The 20,438-nt window shown below is 37.5% G+C and overlaps 1 long non-coding RNA gene across 1 annotated transcript in view; it reads right to left on the bottom strand.

Annotated features, from left to right (window-relative positions):
• Positions 1-20,438, bottom strand: part of LOC141581615 (uncharacterized) — a 174,071-nt gene that overhangs the window by 16,723 nt on the left and 136,910 nt on the right. Inside the window, exon 7 of the long non-coding RNA XR_012514346.1 lies at positions 5,228-5,278. This is a non-coding gene — a long non-coding RNA (uncharacterized LOC141581615). The remainder of the gene's footprint in view (positions 1-5,227; positions 5,279-20,438) is intronic.

Below are 20,438 nucleotides of genomic sequence, written 5' to 3'. Positions count from 1 at the left end.
AGCAGGCAAGCGGCCCATCTGTGAAACGCAACAGACATCCTGAGATTCACTAGTGCCAGGACCCCAGGCCTTGCTGAAGAGAAAGGCTGATGTATTTTAGATCCTGCAGTGCATTTCTATCGTGGTTTTATTGACTCAACAACCGTTTAGATTTACCCACACGTTTACCCTTCTGTTGCCTTACATTCTCTTTAAAATCTTCAAATTTCCTTTTGGAATCATTTTTCTTTACTCGAAAAACGGTCTTCAGTACTACTCTTAGAATAAATCAGCTGTTAGCAAAATGTCTTCATTGTGTCTCCATTTTTGGAGAATATTTTTGCTGGGTAAAGAGATATATAATGTAAATGAAACTAAGAGTTTGAATAAAAGGCTTATCACTCGCCATTCCAGAGGATTCCCCTTTTCATAATTAGGTCATAGCTAATTTGGATACTGTCTTACAGAGAAGCATACAGCAGATATAACTTGAAGATCTTTGCAAGATACCAGACTTCACGTGGTCTAAAAATTTTACTAACATTGGTAGGATTTGGGGTACTATGGGACTGTGTTAGAAGGAATTCCGGGGTCCTGCTGCTGGGGAGGGGGCGTCGTTTTCGCTAGGGCTCCCTGTTCAGTTTCCCGCCCTCAGGCCAGGTAGGCAGGTAGAGCTCTTTGTTTCCCATCCCCTCCTCCCCCAGGGCTCTTTGCCTTTGAATTTCCCGTGCGGGCTCTTGGAGGAGGGGGCTCTGTGACACAAGGTTATAAAACAAATAGCCAATCGGGTAACGGAGTCAAAGAGCAATCATCCCAGAAAAAGTCTGAAACAACTCCCCTCATTGGACAAGAACATGAATGGGGAGGGAATAAATCAAGTCTAAAAACCCCAGCCGACCCTGACTAGAGAGGGTCCTCTTTCCGAATCTCCTCACAGTCAAGTGTGGGAGCTGTCCTTTTACTCTGCCGAATAAGCTGCACTCTGCCTACTCTTCGGGTCCTCAAGTTTTATTTCAGCTGTAAACTCACCGTGCCTCCGGGGCCCCTTTCTCCATTCTTCAGGGGTTAGGAAGGCAAAGAACCTTAAGTGCAGGGCTACGGTTCCTGCTTCCGTGGTGGTCTAGGGGTTAGGATTCCTGGTTTTCACCCAGGTGGCCCGGATTGGACTCCCGGTGTGGGGAACCAAGGAATCCGGCTGCAGTTTTACTCCTCTGGTAACAGTACTGAGCCCGTCAACGTTCAGACTATACTAACCAACCCTTTGCCCAAACTAGTAAAATACTCTTTCTAACCACAACCAAAGGAGGGACTGAGGCCCATAGTATAAGCACCAATAGAAAGAGGATTTATTGTGTCTTGCACTAACCTTCCTGGAATGGGAGTTCAAAATCGTAGGGTAATTACTAGAATGATGATACCTTGCTCACTTTCCAGGATTGCCTGATCCTCTGGATAAAATTCTGTCTACTAGTCATGACCCTAAACTAGTCAGAGTCATCTTCTTTGCAGTGGCCTATTCTGTTGACTAAAATATCCCCACATTGTTAACCCTAACTTCTAATCATTAAAAAAAAAAAAAAAAAATAGATTCTGACCTGGAAGAACAAAGTGCTTCTGTAAAAATCATTACAGTACTGTTCATACAGGTCAGACATGTAACAGGGTAAGGAATAAATATTGGAGCTATTATTTTCCGTACATTTAACTTTTACCCTCCAGAAACTCTTCAACTGCTTTATAGGAGTTGTTCAGCTCCAGAGAATCTGCCCTTCCTAAAAGAGATAACTGGCACACCTGCCATGTTAAATGATTCCTACACTATCACATAGTCTGTGCCTTCTTAAGCAGTATTTTGCTTATGGAACCCATCATTTGCCTGTTTCTCAGAAGTAAACCCATTGCGTTTATTAGCTAATTATTACAGGCTTTTCTTTATATCCCATGGCAGACAGGTTTCCTTATAGCATGTGCCCAGGAATTAAAAAATGAAGTCACATGGGCTACTCTGAAGAATTAGACAGAAGAATCACTAATTTACTTCTGTATATGTGCTATCCATGCAATAATTTCTATAATGTGGTCTATACAGTTGCAAAAGGTAAGAAATTTATACAATTGGAAAGGGTGGTAGGAAATTAAATCTTACCTGATGTTATGAATGATATTTTCACAGCTCTGAAAGCTCATTAGACCAATCTAAACTCTTCAGTTCAAGAAGTAATTATCAAAGTCATAGTTTTAGATTTTCTCTCAGTTTATCAATGTGGTATCTGTGTCATTGCTAACACTTCAGATGCACTTGGAGAAACACTACTGTCCAAATAGAACAATTCACCTCTAAGAGATTCACCTGGCACTTCCAAGTAGACCCCAATAGACTGTGATGTGTTTCCTTGTTCTGGATTCTAATCATTCTGCTCTCAGTTTTTGTGAACTTTGCAATTGCCAAGTGTGGACTCTGGAGTCATCAATGTTTCTGCATAGTCATTATCTTATCACATAATCCAACTCCTCATTTGATGAAAGTGGAAACAAAGAAGAGACCCTAGTCTGACTCTAAACTGTTGTTTGTTGTTTCTGACACAACATATTATCTAGAGATTCTAACGGTATTGTAGACCTGGAATTAGAGTCTTTTCTGCCTGCCCCTCTGGTCTGGCCAGAGCTTGGCCACAAAAAGATGTTCAGGAGGAAGCATAGGAATAATCACCCCTACAAGGTATATAAGAATGAGAACAATCACTCTGCAATTATAACTGTAGAATGCCATATGGTTTGCATAATACTTCTTAGCTCACAATATTACCTAGTTTGCATTGACCCTTGCCTTAAAAAAATTAATCCATCCAAATGTTCATTCTCCTTCTGATACTATATCCTAAGAACTTCTTAGACCAATTCATAAACAATATAAACTTATTCATTCTTTGTTAATTAATTTGCAAATAATTTTTCAGGACTTCTTTTTAATTGTTTTTCCTCGCTGTAGTATGCCAATAACATTCTGGTTATATCATAGCAGGTTTCTTTATTTAAGAGGCTTTCCACATATAGACTAGAATACAGACATATAGAAACATACATAAATACAATAATTTCCCTAATTAGGTTCTAGGTTAAGACAAATATGAATGCTTAAGAAGAAAACAAATAAGCAGACCCTGAGAAGATAAAGCAGCAAATTGATCATCTCATCCTGAAGCATCAAAATGCTATATTCCTTATTAGCTCTATAGCACTCTTCCTCTAAAGAACTCAAGAAGTTTGGACATACCTTGAAAAACGCATTTAAAGCCATTCTAACACTTAACAGTAAGACTGAGTCACTGTCAGTATGAAAATTTAAAAGAACATCCCCGAACAAAATAATGAACCTTGCTATAGACTAACACTGGAGAAACAACCTTGGATTGAGGAGAGCTCTAGCTTTGGTCATCTGTAACGACGCCACACAAGGCAAATTGCTTAAAGTTTCAGACCTCAATTTTCTCCTATAAAATGGAATCATAAATCTGCCATACTTCATTGGAAACGTTATTGAAACAGTAAAGTTAAATAATAAATATAAAAATAATCGTAAAACTGGGAAATATAACACAAAGTCAAGCAATTGTGTCTGTATATATACATTTTAGGTTTTATATAATTTTTATCCATGGATTTATATTCTTGCCACACCTACCCACTCTGCTATCCCCATGCCCACCCATCCCAATTTTTCATACCCCAAAATCAAAGTATTATGTCTTCTAGGAAGTTGAATCTGTACATTGCGAATTGAAAATCTCATTCAATGTATTTACTTGAATTTGAACCAATCATAGGAAGTAGGGTGGAGGAATTGGGGTACAGCATAGCAAATCAACTTCAATGAATGCCAACACAGAGAAATCAACTTCTTCAAATGCTTTAGGTAGCTGTATTAATCCAAAACAATTCGTTTAAAATGTAATTTTGCATGTGATTAATCTATCATCTGGTCTGATTGCCTCTGGTACATTTTTATAATTATAAATTGAATGGAGAATAAAGATAATTCAAATATTCTTATTGGCCAAAGCACAAGGCATTAATTCAGTTTATAATAGCAATAATGACCTCAGCCCAGGACATTTCCAGGCAATTAATGACTGGCTGGAGTTAATGGCCCAAGTTTCAGCCAAGGACCATCAACTCCTCCTAGCTGGTCATCAATCCTCAGAAAATGCCCAATGTTCAGATCCATTCAGAGTCTGACTACATCCCAACTTTATATTTTCAAATAAGTTTGTTGCTTTACTCTTTTCCTCAAAGCCTATGTTACTTGTAAACTGGGCAAAAATGGATATCATTTTTGAATAATAAAGTAATTCATGGAACATAAGAACAACTAAATGACACATAGACATTATAAGTTAAATTGTATTGTAACATTGAAAACAGTACAGAACCAAAGCACAGGGTATTGATTTTCTAACTCTACAATTTTCTCAAAATCAGTCCTGCTAAGGAAAACCTGGGTCTGTGCCCCGATTTTTCTGTCCTTAGTCTATTTCTCCCAGAGGAAAACAAAAATCAGATTTAACCTGTAATGTATACATTTCTGCTTTCTACCGAACAAGCTATCCTGTTTGACCTTAAATTCTTTTCCAGAAGGAGTAGGAGACATGGCAGAGAGAAGCAGGACTTAATATGCAAGCCCGAGAGATACCACATGACAATATCATCAGTCATTTCAAGCTTCTCTAGAGTATTTTACCTATTTTTTCCCCCAGTCTCACAGGAAGCATATGAAACAGATGAGCTGGATTACCAGCATGGCACACACTAGTTCTTTGTGAGCTGTTCAAGCAGAGAGAGGGATTTGGACAACCAACCCCACCTCTATGGGAGGCCACCAGGATGCTGCTCTCACCTCTCACCAGGAACCAGAGACTACAGAAAAAGCAATGCAATGACTCATTGCATTTGCCTCCCATCAGCCCCCCATCCCTTGTTTCTTTCTGATTCCTTTGTTGTTTTAATCCATCATGAGAAAGCCAGAAGTCATGAAATGACAGTATGTAAAGTGGCCTTTACAATCAGGGTCACCGGCCTGGAAGACAGGGACTTAGAACACCTGTGGCTGTTAATAAACGAGAAAATGTCTTCATTCAGAGATCACACTTATTCAAAGCCTATTCTATTAATTATCTATTTTTAAAAGGCAATACTTTTAGAAGTATGTATACAACATTCAAGTGGGTAATTCATTATCATTATTACTTACATTAACAACTAATGTCCAAAACAGGCCTCTTGCCGTCTGTGCAGTCATTGCCTGTAAAAGGAAACAGAATGTCCCTCAGTAGTTGAACTAATGTCTCCCAGAGGGGATTTCTCAACAGAAAATCGGAGATGTGCTGCCAAAGAATAAAGTCTGGTCATGAAAAATGATTGATAATGAGAATAGTCAAAATAATGTTAATAAATGACAAATAACAATTCACTCTTATAAAGTAAAGAGAAACATTGCATTCCCATCTTTTCTTACTTACTGGGAAGATGCATATCTGTCATTAAAACCATTATTCCTGCTGTCAAAATTCAGACATGAAATAATTCAAAAACTGTCACAAAGAACATTTACATATTGACGGTTTGATGTATGATAAGTCAGAAAGAAATAAATGAAAGTCCAGAAAACAGGATTCTCCCTATATTGTAGTCTACCTTCACCCAGAGGCCATGTGCAGGTGTGAGACAATAAAGATACTGAGGATTGTTAAGCAGGAGTAGGGAAATATTAAAAGATGACCTATCAAATTTTGCTAGGGCAGATTTGATATGCTGGAATACTACACATTTTGATTTGCTCAACATCATGCAAATCAATACGACATTTGGAGGAAAATCAATAAGATCTACAGAATACAAATAACATTTGAATTTAAGAAAAAAGTAATAATTTTGTTTTACTGATTTACAGAAAGCAGCTAATCATCAGTGTCAATTGTCCCAATTTCTTGAAGCAGACAACTTGAAATGAAATATATTCTACAGATAAAGATGTAACTAGATAATTGGTTTAGGATGAGATTTTCTATGCTGGAGTTTAGAAGATTCAGGAATCTTTAATCCTGTTTTTCAGAGCTAGGAAATGAACTCATACCTGTCCTAACACAAATCCTATGTGCTTTCTGTCTCACTGTAACTCACACACTAAAATCTCTTCCTATGATTCCATACAATATGCTATCTCACCTAGAGGGATTTTATAAACCATTCAGATGCAAACAGGGGAAGAATTCACCATTACTCCACTATCATGGATTGTGTGTTTATGTAACCTCTCCCCCACTGAATTCTTATGTTGAAACCCTAACCCCCAACAAAATGGTATTAGGAAGTGAGCCCTTTGAGAGGTAATTAGGTCATGAGGGTGGAACCCCTATGATGGGATTAGTGTTCTTATAAAAAGAGGAATAGAGTTAGCTCAATTTCTACTATGTGAAGCCACAGTGAAAAACCAGCAGTCTATATCCTGGAAGAGGGCCCTCACCAGAACTGAGCATGCTGGTACCCTGATCTTGGACTTCCAGCCACCAGACCTCTGAGAAATATATTTCTGCTGTTTGTAAGTGACTCAGTTTATGGTAAGTTGTTACAGCATCCCAAACTAAGATACTAATTATTTAACTTGTTTATAAAATAAGACACAGTACCTGCCCTCAAAATGCTCTGATTTGCGTCTAACTAGAGGTTAGAATTTGGAAAATCTTACTATCTAAGGAAGGCTGCAGCTTCATTCAGTGTGAAAAAGAGGTGACATGAATACCCGTAATGTAAAGCATGTCTTAAAACAGCCCCCAAAGAACACTTAAATGTTAATAATAAAGATCAAGAGCTGCCAAGTAGCATAAAGTTGTGTAACTGTTATTCAAACTAGGCATGTAAGAAAAAACATGTATTTAAACATTATTCCCAATTGAGAACACACTAAAGGTACATATATACCTTTCTGGTTACCAAATTGATGATCTCTCTCCTCTTACCTCCTTGGATTAAAGGGTGTCTAAGATGAATTTAGCTTGTGAACTCCTATATTAAATTTCCATTTAGATTACACAGTGAACATTAATTACAGGTATACCTCCATTTTTTGTACTTCACTTTGTTGTGCTTCACAGACATGGTGGCAATCCTGCACTGAGCAAGTCTATCAGGCCCATGTTTCCAATGTCATGTACATACTTCATATCTCTGTGTCACATTTTGATAATCCTTGTAATAATTTAAACTTTTAAAATTAATATTATACCTATTATGGTGACCTGTGGTCAGTGATCTTTGATGTTACTATTATAATTGTTTTGGAATAGACAGTTCCACTAACTGGTTGTTACCATCTCTATTCTTCTCCTTGCACATTCCTATTCCCTGAGACACAATATTGAAATGAGACAAATTTAAAAGTGTACAACAGCCTATAAGTATTCAAGTAAAAGGAAGAGTCACTCATCTCTAACTTTAAATCAACTTAGACACAATTAAGCTTAAAGAGGAAGGCATGTTGAAAGCCAAGATAGGCCAAAAGCTAGATTTTTTCCACCAAACAGTTCACCAAGTTGTGAATGTAAAGAAAAGTTCTTGAAGGTAATTAAATGTGCTACTCCAGTGAACACACAAATGATAAGAAAGCAAGACAGTTTTGAGCTATGGATTGCAGTTCCCAGTGAAAATGCAGAGGCTGCTGCAGGTGATCCCCAGGCAAGCAGAGTCTGGAGTGGGCCTCCAGCAGTCCTATAGCAGGGGGGTCTGACTGTTAGAAGGAACACTAAGAAACAGAAAGAAATAACTTCATCAGCAACAAAAAGGATGTCCACTCAGAGACCCCATCTGAAAGTCACCACCACAAAGACCACAGGTAGAAAAATCTAAAAAGATGGGAAGAAACTAGCACAAAAAGGATGAAAATACCCAAAACCAGAATGCCTCTCCTCCTCCAAGGGATCACAACTCCACACTAGCAAGGGAACAAGGCTGGATGGAGAATGAGACTGATGAATTGAAAGAAACAGGCTTCAGAAGGTGGGTAATAACAAAATTCTCTAAGCTAAAAGATCATTTTCTAAGCCAATGCAAAGAAACTAAGAACCTTGAAAAAAGGTTTGATGAAATGCTAATGAGAATAAACAGCTTAGAGAGGAATATAAATGAATTGATGGAGCTGAAAAACACACCACAAGAACTTTGCAAAGCATACACAAGATTCAATAGCTGAATTGAACAAGCAGAAGAAAGGATATCCAAGATTGAAGATCAACTCAATGAAATAAAGTGAGAAGGCAAGATTAGAGAAAAAAGAGTAAAAAGAAATGAACAAAGCCTACAAGAAATATGAGATTATGTGAAAAGACCTAATCTACATTTGATAGGGGTACCTGAATGTGACAGAGAGAATGAAGCCAAGCTGGAAAACACTCTTCAGGATATTATCCAGGAGAACATCCCCAACCTAGCAAGGCAAGCCAACATAGAAGTCCAGGAAATACAGAGAACACCACAAAGTTATTCCTCAAGAAGAGAAACCCCAAGGCACATAATTGTCAGATTCACCAGGGTTGCAACGAAGGAAAAAAAATGCTAAGGGCAGCCAGAGAGAAAGATCGGGTTACCCACAAAGGGAAGCCCATCAGACTCACAGCAGATCTCTCAGCAGAAACCCTACAAGCCAGAAGAGAGTGGGGGCCAATATTCAACATCCTTAAAGAAAAGAACTTTCAACCTAGAATTTCATATCCAGACAAACTAAGCTTAATAAGCAAAGGAAATAAAATCCTTTATGAGCAAGCAATTGCTCAGAGATTTCATTACCACCAGGCCTGCTTTACAAGAGCTCTTGAAAGAAACACTAAACATAGAAAGGAACAACCAGTACCAGCCACTCCAAAAACGTACCAAAGGGTAAAGAGCATCAACACAATGAAGAAACTGTGTCAACTAATGGGCAAAACAGCCAATTAGCATCAAAATGGCAGAATTAAATTCACACATAACAATATAAACCTTAAATGTAAATGGGCTAAATGCCCCAATCTAAAGACACAGACTGGTAAATTGGATAAAAAGTCAAAACCCTTTGGTGTGCTGTATCCAGGAAACCCATCTCACATGCAAGGATACACATAGGCTCAAAAAAAGGGATGGAGGAAGATTTACCAAGCAAATGGAGAGCAGGAAAAAAGCAGGAGTTGCAATCCTAGTCTCTGTTAAAATAGACTTTAAACCAACAAAGATCAAAAGAGACAAGGAAGGGCATTACATAATAGTAAGAGAACCGATGCAACAAGAAGAGCTAATGATCCTAAATATAAATGTACCCAATACGGGAGCACCCAGATACATAAAGCAATATCTTAATGACCTACAAAGAGACTTAGACTCCCACACAATAATAGTGGGAGACTTTAACACTCCACTGTCAATATTAGACAGATCAGTGAGACAGAAAATTAACAAGGATATCTAGGACTTGAACTCAGACCTGGACCAAGCAAACCTAATAGACATTTACAGAACTCTCCACCCCAAATATAAAGAATATACATTCTTCTTAACACCACATCATACCTACTCTAAAGCTGACCACATAATTGGAAATAAATCACACCTCAGCAAATGCAAAAGAACGGAAATCATAACAAACAGTCCCTGAGATCACAGTGCAATCAAATTAGAACTCAGAATCCAGAAACTAACTCAGAACCTCACAGCTTCATGGAAACTGAACAACTGGCTCTTGAATGCTGACTGGATAAACAATGGTGTAAGGCAGAAATAAAGATGTTCTTCGAAACCAACAAGAACAAAGACACAATGTACCAGAATCTCAGTGACACATTTAAAGCAGTGTCTAGAGGAAAATTTGTAGCAATAAATACCCACATGAGAAGCAAGAAAAGAGATAAAATTGACACCCTATCATCAAAATTGAAAGAGCTAGAGCAGCAAGATTTAAAAAACTCAAAACCTAGCAGAAGACAAGAAATAACTAAGATCAGAGCAGAACTGAAGGAGACAGTGACACAAAAACCCTTAAAAAAGTCAATAAATCCAGGAGCTGGTTTTTTGAAAAGATCAACAAAATAGGTCATTAGCTAGATTAACAAAAAAAAAAAAAAAAGAAGAATCAAAAAGATGGAATAAAAAACAATAAAGGGGATATCACCACTGATTCCACAGAAATACAAACGACCATCAGAGATTACTACAAACAACTCTATGCACATAAACCAGTAAATCTGGAAGAAATGGATAAATTCCTGGACACTTACACCCTCCCAAGCCTAAACCAGAAAGAAGTCGAAACCCTGAATAGACCAATAACAAGGGCTGAAATTGAGGCAGCAATTAATAGCTTACCAACCAAAAAAGCCCAGGTTCAGATGGGTTCACAGCCAAATTTACCAGACATACAAAGAGAAGCTGGTACCATTTTTTCTGAAATCATTCCAAACAATCCAAAAAGAGGGAATCCTTCCCAAATCTTTGTATGAGACCAATATCATCCTGATACCAAAACCCAGCAGAGACTTAACAAGAAAAGAGCACTTCAGGCCAATATCCGTGATGAACATCAATGCAAAAATCTTCAATAAAATACTGGCAAACTGATTGCAACAGCACATCAAAAAGCTTATCCATCACAATCAAGTAGACTTCATCCCAGGGATGCAAGGCTGGTTTACCATATACAAGTCTATAAACGTAATTCACACATAAACAGAATCAAAGACAAAAACTACATGATTATCTCAATAGATGCAGAGAAGTCCTTAGACAAAATTCAACAGCGCTTTAGGCTAAAAACTCTCAATAAACTAGGCATCAATGGAACGTATCTCAAAATAATAAAAGCTATTTACAACAAACCAACAGCCAATATCATACCGAATGGGCAAAAACTGGAAACATTCCCTTTGAAATCTGGCACTAGACAAGGATGCCCTCTCTCACCACTCCTATTCAATATAGTACTGGAAGTTCTAGCCAGAGCGATTAGGCAAGAAAAAGAAAAAAAAAAGGGTATTCAATTAGGAAAAGAGGAAGTCAAACTGTCTCTATTTGCAGACGACATGATTGTATATTTACAATACCCTGTCATCTCAGCCCAAAATCTCCTTAAACTGATAAGCAACTTCAGCAAAGTCTCAGGATACAAAATCAATATGCAGAAGTCACAAGCATTCCTATAAACCAATAACAGACTTAAAGAGAGCCAAATGAAGAATGAACTGCCATTCACAATTGCTACGGAGAGAATAAAATACCTAGGAATACAACTAACAAAGAACGTAAAGGATCTCTTCAAGTAGAACTACAAACCACTGCTCAACGAAATAAGAGAGGACACAAACAGATGGAGAAACATTCCATGCTCATGGCTAGGAAGACTCAGTATCGTGAAAATGGCCATACTGCCCAAAGTAATTTACAGATTCAGTGCTATCCCTATCAAGCTACCAATGACCTTCTTCACAGAACTGGAAAAAAAACACCTTAAACTTCATATGAAGCCAAAAGAGAGCCCACATAGCCAAGTCAATTCTAAGCAAAAAGAACAAAGCTGGAGGCATCATGCTACCTAACTTCAAACTATACTACAAGGCCACAGTAATCAAAACAGTATGGTATTGGTATCAAAACAGAGATACAGACGAATGGAACAGAACAGAGGCCTTGGAAGCAATGCCACACATCTACAACCATCTGATCTTTGACAAACCTGACAAAAACAAGCAATGGGGAAAGGATTCCCTGTTTAATAAATGGTGTTGGCAAAACTGGCTAGCCATGTGCAGAAAGCAGAAACTGGACCCCTTCCGGACACCTTACACTAAAATTAACCCCAGATAGATTAAAGACTTAAACAGAAGACCTAACACCACAAAAACCTTAGGAGAAAACCTAGACAAAACCATTCAGGACATAGGCATAGGCAAGGACTTCATGAGTAAAACACCAAAAGCATTGGCAACAAAAGCCAAAATAGACAAATGGAATCTAATTAAACTCCAGAGCTTCTGCACAGCAAAAGAAACATTCATTAGAGTGAACCGGCAACCAACAGAATGGGAAAAAATTTTTGCAGTCTACCCATCTGACCAAGAACTTATATCCAAAATCTACAAAGAACTAAAACAGATTTACAAGAAAAAAACAAACAAGCCCATTCAAAAGTAGGCAAAGGATATGAAGAGACACTTTTCAAAAGAAGACATATGTGAGGCCAACAAACATATGAAAAAATCATCATCATCACTGGTCATTAGAGAAATGCAAATGAAAACTACATTGAAGTACCATCTCATGCCAGTTAGAATGGTGCTCATTAAAAAATCTGGAGACAACAGATGCTGGAGAGGAAGTGGAGAAATAGGAACACTTTTACACTGTTGGTAGGAGTGTAAATTAGTTCAACCATTGTGGAAGACAGTGTGGCGATTCCTCAAGGACCTAGAAATAGAAATTCCATTTGCCCCAGCAATCCCATTACTGGGTATATATCCAAAGGATTATAAATAGTTCTACTATAAGGACACATACACATGAATGTTCATTGCAGCACAGTTTACAATAGCAAAGACTTGGAACCAACCCAAATGCCCATTGATGTTAGACTGGACAGGGAAAATGTGGCACATATACACTATGGAATATTATGCAGCCATCAAAAACGATGAGTTTGTGTCCTTTGTAGGGACATGGATGAACCTGGAAGCCATCATTCTCAGCAAACTGACACAGCAGCAGAAAATCAAACACTGCATATTCTCACTCATAGGTGGGTGATGAACAATGATAACACATGGACACAGGGAGGGGAGCACTACACACTGGGGTCTGTTGGGGGGAAATAGGGAAAGGACAGTGGGGGGTGGGGTTTGGGGGCGGGATGGCATGGGGAGAAATGCTAGATATAGGTGAGGGGGAGGAAGGCAGCAAATCACACTGCCACGTGTATACCTATGCATGTTCTTCACATGTACCCCAAAACCTAAAATGCATTTTTAAAAAATTAAAAAACTACCAAAGATTTGATGCTTCAAAACATCATGCTTACTCAAGAATATCAAAGTACCTGCCTCCATAAGTAAAAGGAACATTCTACTGTAGAAAACAGAGTTGATCCTGAGACACATTTTCTTATGTACAAAAATGGTCAACTCTGGAATGTTCGAGACAAACACTGACTATTAGTACAGGAGAGAAATCTGTCTTTCATGTATACAAAAAGAGCATGGAACATATAAGAAATATAGTAAAGTTATACTGATAGAATTTGTCATCATGGTATTTGCAATAACCCTTAATGAGTTGAAGAATCATGACAAATACGTTAAAGGTGGTCTTAGGTTTAAAGATTACTTCAGTAAACGAAGTCGACATAAGATTACCAACATGTAGGCAGAAAGTGACATGCAGAATCTCACAGGAATGCAGAGAACTGGAATTCCTTGTCCAACAGTTGTACATTTGAATGCAAAAAATATATTTTAGTTATGTCTTTTATTGGTCATGATTATGTTCCAGCTCCTATATTAACAGAAGTAAAGCTCAGTAGTGAAGGAATGAAAGAAAACTACTAACACATCCTTCATTTGATGCCACAGTTATGTAATGAATGTACATTTTTTAATACCAACTTCAGCAGGTAAAACATACTGTGGCATGTTAGTAAGGTCTGGTTGTTTGACATCAGTCACTTAGAAGAACCAACTTATCTTAATGGACTGGAATTGTTTTTCCATGACTATAGAATGTCTCACAGTTTTTCCAGAAAGGAGTAGTAAGGAAAGCTATTGATGAATGAGACCTCTTCAATACTGTTTTAAACATCTCAGCAGATAAGGAAGTGGATTTTTTAGCTAAGATAGAAGCTTTGGAGAAAATGAATGAAGATCACATTTAGAAGAATGGAAAGAAAGCCACTTGATGCCCATGAGTACTGTGTGGTGAATAACACCAACGCCCATTGTTTTCAATGTAAACACAGAGGCAATTACCAGCTGCCAATAGCAAATAAAGTTATGGTTGACTTGCAGTACCAAACCATGAGAAGAACACAATGGTGTTTCTCTGCTTTCCCACTCCTTATAACCTATGTGCCAAATGTGTGGAATTTTTAGCTCAGCATTTAGAAAATAAAATGTTACTACCTCTAATATATATATATATATATATATAATATATATATATATTAGAGGTAGTAACATTTTATTTACTTTATATATAATATATATATTATATATATATAAAATATATATAAATAAAATATATATATATATAAATATATAAATATAAATATATATATATATATAGAGAGAGAGAGAGAGAGAGAGAGAGAGGTAGTAACATTTTATTACTTTATATATAATATATAAAGCAAAGCAACAATGGCTGATGCAGAAGCTACAGCAAATTATCCAGAAGATCTAACTAAGATAATTTACGAAGATGGCTACACTAAAAAAATAGATTTTTCATGTGGACAAAACAGTTATCTATTGGAAGAAAATGCCATCTAGGACTTTCATAGAGAAGTCAATGATTTGCCTGCCTTCAAAGCTTTAAAGGACTGACTCTTGTTACAAGCTAATGAGTTGAAGTTAAAGCCAGTGCTCATTTACGATTTCTAAAGTTCCAGGTCCTTTAAAAATTGTACTAAATCTACTCTGACTGTGCTCTAAAAATAGAAATCAAAGCCTAGATGACAGCACAGCCTTTTACAGCATGATTAACTGAATACTCTAAGCCTGTTGTTGAGACCTACTACTCAAAAAAGGCTTCTACCCAACCAAGAGCTCTGATGGAGATGCACAAGGAGATTAATGCTGTTTTCATATCTGCTAACAGAACATCCACTCTGCTTCCCGTGGATCAAGGAGTCATTTCAACTTTCAAATGTATTATTTAAGAAATACATTTTATAAGGCAGTAGCTGCTATGGAGAATTATTCCTGTGACAGATCTGGGCAAAATAAATTGAAAAACCTCTGGAAGGGATTCACCATTCTAGCTGCCATTAAGAACATTCATGGTTCATGAGAGGAGGTCGAAATATCAACTTTAACAGGAGTTTGGAAGAAGTTAATTCCAACTCTCACGGATGAATCGAAGAGGCTCAAGACTTCAGTGGAGGAAGTAACTTCAGATGTTGAAATAGCAAGAGAACTAGAATTAGAAGCAGAACCTGAAGATGTGACTGAGTTGTTACAATATTATGATAAAATTTGAAGGAATAAGGCGTTGCTTCTAATGAATGAACAAAGATAGTGGTTTCTTGAGATGAAATCTACTCCTGGTGAAGATGCTATGAACATTGTTGAAATGACAACTGATCTAAAATATTCAGTTGAAAAAGCAGTGACAGGATTTGAGAGGACTGACTCCAATTTTGACAGAAGTTCTACTATGGGTGAAATGCTCTCAAACAGCATCACATGCTACCAAGAAATTTTCATAAAATGAAGGTCAATTGATGTGGCAAACTTCATTGCCTTATTTTGAGAAATTGCCACAGCCGTCCTAACCTTCAGCAACCATGACCATGATCAGTCAGCATCCATCAGCATAGAGGCAAGACCTTCTACTACCAAACAAATTAGGACTCACTGACGGCTTAGCTTATCATTAGCATTTTAAAGTAGCTTTTAACTCAAGTATGTACATTGTTTTTATAGACATAATTATCTTGCATGCTTAAGACTACAGTATAAACATAAGTTTTATGTGTGCCAGGAAACCAAAAATTTATATGACTTGTTTGGTGATCAGAAACTGAATCCATAGTATTTCCAAGGTATGCTTATAACTATCTTCCCTCAGTTTATTGGAAATGTGCTCTAGTATTTATATTTATAGATGCTTATGAGCATGTACAATGAGGTTGTTTTAGATTTAGAGAGCAGTATCAGGAAATCTATGAATTGCAAAGTCACCTATCAAAAAGTTGCTTTTCAGTTCATTTTTAAAATAAGAGTTTATGATGTAATTGCCTCACTCTGTCCCTGTTTATTGAACTGATGGACACCAAGATGCTCTTTCTAAAGTGAGTCCATTTTTAAGATGTGGTCAACTCTCTTTAGAGACCTAAAAGCAAGAAAGCAAACCTGAAACACAGTTAGGGAGATCCGAGTTTAAAACTTGACTCTATTCCAAAAATCCAAAAAGCAGTTGTTTCAACTGACTGCTTAAAAAAAAAAATACAACTGCATACATAGTGACCGGGTTGCTAAAATATCACACAAAAATTTGCCCAGCTATTAATATAGTTAAAATGTGGCTGCAGACCTATGTTCTGGGACCAGACCCAGGTGTTCAGGGAGGACAGGAGAAGGATGACGAAACAGAGCTTTTGTTCCTCATTGCTAATGACAGAAATTATTCAAAAGAGTTTTGAAATTGTTCTTTCAATTGACTTTTGATACTGTTCTCTTGGTGCACGGCATCCCTCTCCACCGACAGCCACAAGTCCAGGCCCTTGGTGTCCTTCATTTCCCCTTCCGTATTCCCTAGCCCCTTCTCCAGACTCACTCCCAGAAACCATTTACTTCATTTTCCTAAAACCACTTTTCAAAATCTATTTGTGGATGGCTCTTGGGCTGAAGTTAGAAAAAAAACAATTAAACACTGTGTCTCATATTCCTCTGGTAAGGAATGGTAATAGTCCTTTCCCTAAGTCACACAATAATGAAGAATACAATTTAAAGTATAAACCCAAATGCATGACGTCAACTAAATTGCAAGCCACATTCTAAGTATTATTTTGTTGCATCAATTTACACAAATGTGTGAAGAACTCATGGCCCGTGAACACTTTGATAATTCTATACATTTTAGCAAGTAGATAATAACTAACCCTAATGAATCTCTACTTCAGGCATCCACAAACTACGGCATCCACAAACTCCTTTCCAATGCCTAACCCATTCTGAATCTTTACCTCCGTCTTTGTGTTCTATCTCCCGCACAACAAATAAGAAGACAGGAAACTCATTCCTTTCCCTCTGACACTAAATTGTGTAAGTCAGTCATTTTCATTCAAGGAATTGCTTCCTATGTCTTCTGTTTGTATTAGACCTTATAAGACGTTGTTAAATAAGGAAGCTGTTGTAGTTGTTTTGGACTCTTACAACAAACTACCTTACTATGGGTATCTTATAAACAACAGGGATTAATTTCTCATAGTTCAGAGGCTGGGAAGTTCAAGATCAAGCAACCAATGGAGTTGGTGTCTGGCAAGGGCTCACTTTCACATAGATATTACCTTTTTATGGTATTTTCCTCTGGTTAATGAGTTTCCTTGTGTCTATTGCATAAGGGCACTAACCCAGTCATGAGAAATCATCTCCCAGATATCCCACTTCCTAACCATCACCTTTGGGGCTAGACTTTTAGTATATTATTTTGGAGGGACATATACATGCAGACCATAGCAGGAGGAAAGATCATTCTATTGATTTCATAGGATGACATTATTGTCAGTTTGCCAGTTTTGTTTTGTTTTTGTTTTTGTTTTTTTTGATTTTCTATTAGTTTGTGGTTTTAAACTTAAAAATTATTTTAAAAGAGCTCAGGAAAAATGGCAGTAATCTGTCAATCTAAAGTGATAAATGCAACTAAACAAAAAAAATCTCCCAAAAAGAACAATGAAATAATCTGACCATAGCAAAGCTAACTATTAGTTTGTGCTGAGTATGTTTTTAGGTAGATAATTCTAGTCAGCTGTGCCAAGATGGTATTCTTGGTAACATTTCAGCATACTGAATATTTTTCCTTTTATTTTTTGACACAGGGTCTCACTCTGTCATCCAGACTGGAGTGCATTGGCAGAATCACAAATCACTGCAGCCTCTGCCTCCCAAACTCAAGGGATTTCCCCATCTCAGCCTCCCAAGTAGCTGGAGCTACAGGTATGTGCCATCATGCCTACCTAATTTTTTTAACTTTTTGTAGAAACAGGGTCTCACTATGTTTCCCAGGCTGTCTTGAACCTGTGGGCTCAAGAGATCCTCCCACCTCAGATGCCCCAAATTCTGGGATTACAGGCTGTACCACCACACCCAGCTGGAATTTGTTTTTAATGAAGAAAAATACAGTGCTGTTAATCTTATCTTGCTACATTATGAAATGCCATGCAAATCTCTCCCATGTTGATATGCTACATTGTTCTTTTTTTCTATTTGCTGGGCTTGAAATTTTCCAATGAATATATCATACAACATGGCAAAGTCAGTTTACTGAAATGAGTATATGTCACTGTCATTCTGGAAAAAAAAGATGATAGTGCTATATGCCATAATCAAAACCACTCCTGTGTGGCATATGACCACTCTGCCAGGTATCTGCTGGAGACTGCATGCCAAGAAATCCTGAAATTCTCAGCATATGTGCTTATAACCTTTCCCACTACTCATAAGCCATTCGTATTTGCTCTGACATCTTGGTAGCAAAGCCATACATACTTAATGTTATTAGTGATATGAGTGATTCAGGCATGGCTCTCTTCAACTAAACTTCAAATCAATTGAGAAGAATGATTTAAACAACAATGACAAAACCAGTTTCTTTGACTTTGGGGTTAATTCTAACCAATTCATTAAGCTTTAACTTGGTGATGCATTTATGTTTTGTTGAATTGAAATTTACGGAAAAGATTTAGCCGAAGACAAGCATGAAATTAAAAAGTGTAAAATGAGCTTTAGTCTCTAGTCTGTCACTTTAAAAAACAGAGGAGGTCTCCAATTATCCAATAGAATAGAATTAATAAAAATTTTGTGTGTCATAATAGATTTTATTCCAATAGAACAACATTATTATATCTGATTGTAAATCACATGAATAGTTTCTGGCAACCGAAAGGAAAAAACCCACACTCTTGATAATTGTATAGCTTCTCACATACCTAGATGTATGAGGGGTGTATGTTACTTGTATCATTAAAGTCTTATTATTATAATGTAGTAATCTAATTTCTCTAAGTACCTCATTATTTTTCATTTCAACTGCCAAATGCACATATATTTTATGTTGTTAGTGAATTAAATGGAGACACGCTAAACAGATTGATATTCTGTATTCACTCTGTGATTTAAACATACTAATTATAGTATAAAATAAGAAAAAAATGTGCTATTTCCTGTAGGTCACACCCTGTGATTTATAACAGAGGAAATCTGTACTGTGCCTAGAAACATATCATATACAACCAACCAGCAATATAAATAATATGACTTCAAAATGAATGCAGTTGCATATCTAAATCAGAATCTGAGATGTCATTGAAATTTGAGTTCTTAAACATGTCTGTGGGTAAATTGTGTTGTAGTGTACATTGCTCAGCCTGGTAAGAGTATCGTCATTTAATAACTACTCATTGTCCCCAGCGATGACATCTCTTGGGTGGTGACAGACATTACTGACATACAGAATAGAACAGAATGGTATATCAGCTAGCTATGACTGGATAACAAATCATATCAATATGTAGTCACTTAAGAAAAATTATTTAGCTCCTAAGTGTTGGCAATTTTGGCTGTGCTCAGTTGAGCTGTTCATCTGGTCATGGCAGAGCACCTTTATACATGTGGCCAGCTGTTAGGCTGATACTTTGCTGATTGTATTGGTCTGTTTTTGCATTGTATGAAGAACTACCTGAAACTGGGTAATATTTAAAGAAAATAGATTTAATTGGCTCATGGTTTTGCAGAGTCTAGAGGAAGCATGGCTGGAGATGCCTCAGGAAAATTAAGACCATGGCGGAAGGCAAAGGGGAAGCAGGCGCATCCCCCATGGCTGGAACAGAAGGAAGAGGGAGAGGAGGGGAAGGTGGCCACACACTTTTAAACAACCAGGTCTAATGAGAACTCACTCACTGTCATGAGAACAGCAAGGGGGAAATCTGCCCCCATGATCCATTCACCTCCCACCAGGCCCCTCCTCCAACACTAGGGGCCACAATTCTAGATGAGATATGGGCAGGGACACAAATGCCAATGGTATCAGTAATCTGGGCTGGGCTCTCTCCATGTCTGGGACCTCAATCTGGGCAGCTAAGCTTACATGGCTCTGGCGGTTGGCCTCTCATCCTCCAGCAGCCTAGCCTTGGCATAAGAAATCAAGCAAAAGCACTTAAGGCCTCATGAGGCCTAGACATGAATCTGCCATACCATCACTGGCACTGAATTCTATTGGGGAAGCCTAATTGAAGGGAGGGAAAAAAGACTCCACCTCCTAATGGGAGGCTTTGTAAGATCACATAGCAAAAGAACATAGATATAGACAAGGGTGGAAAATTACAGTCATGTTTGGAAGCAATCTCCAATTGATGGTGAAATCTGATAAACATATTAAAGAGTTCATCATCTCTATCAGTAGAATCAGTTGAGGGACCACAAACATTACTTCCAGAGACTGGAGAAAGTATACATTCTTCC

This window comes from Saimiri boliviensis, chromosome 16, assembly GCF_048565385.1.
Source record: "Saimiri boliviensis isolate mSaiBol1 chromosome 16, mSaiBol1.pri, whole genome shotgun sequence".
Taxonomy (NCBI): Eukaryota; Metazoa; Chordata; class Mammalia; order Primates; family Cebidae; genus Saimiri; species Saimiri boliviensis.
The sequence above is the reverse complement of the archived record's forward strand: the minus strand, read 5'-3'. Positions and strand labels throughout refer to the sequence as shown.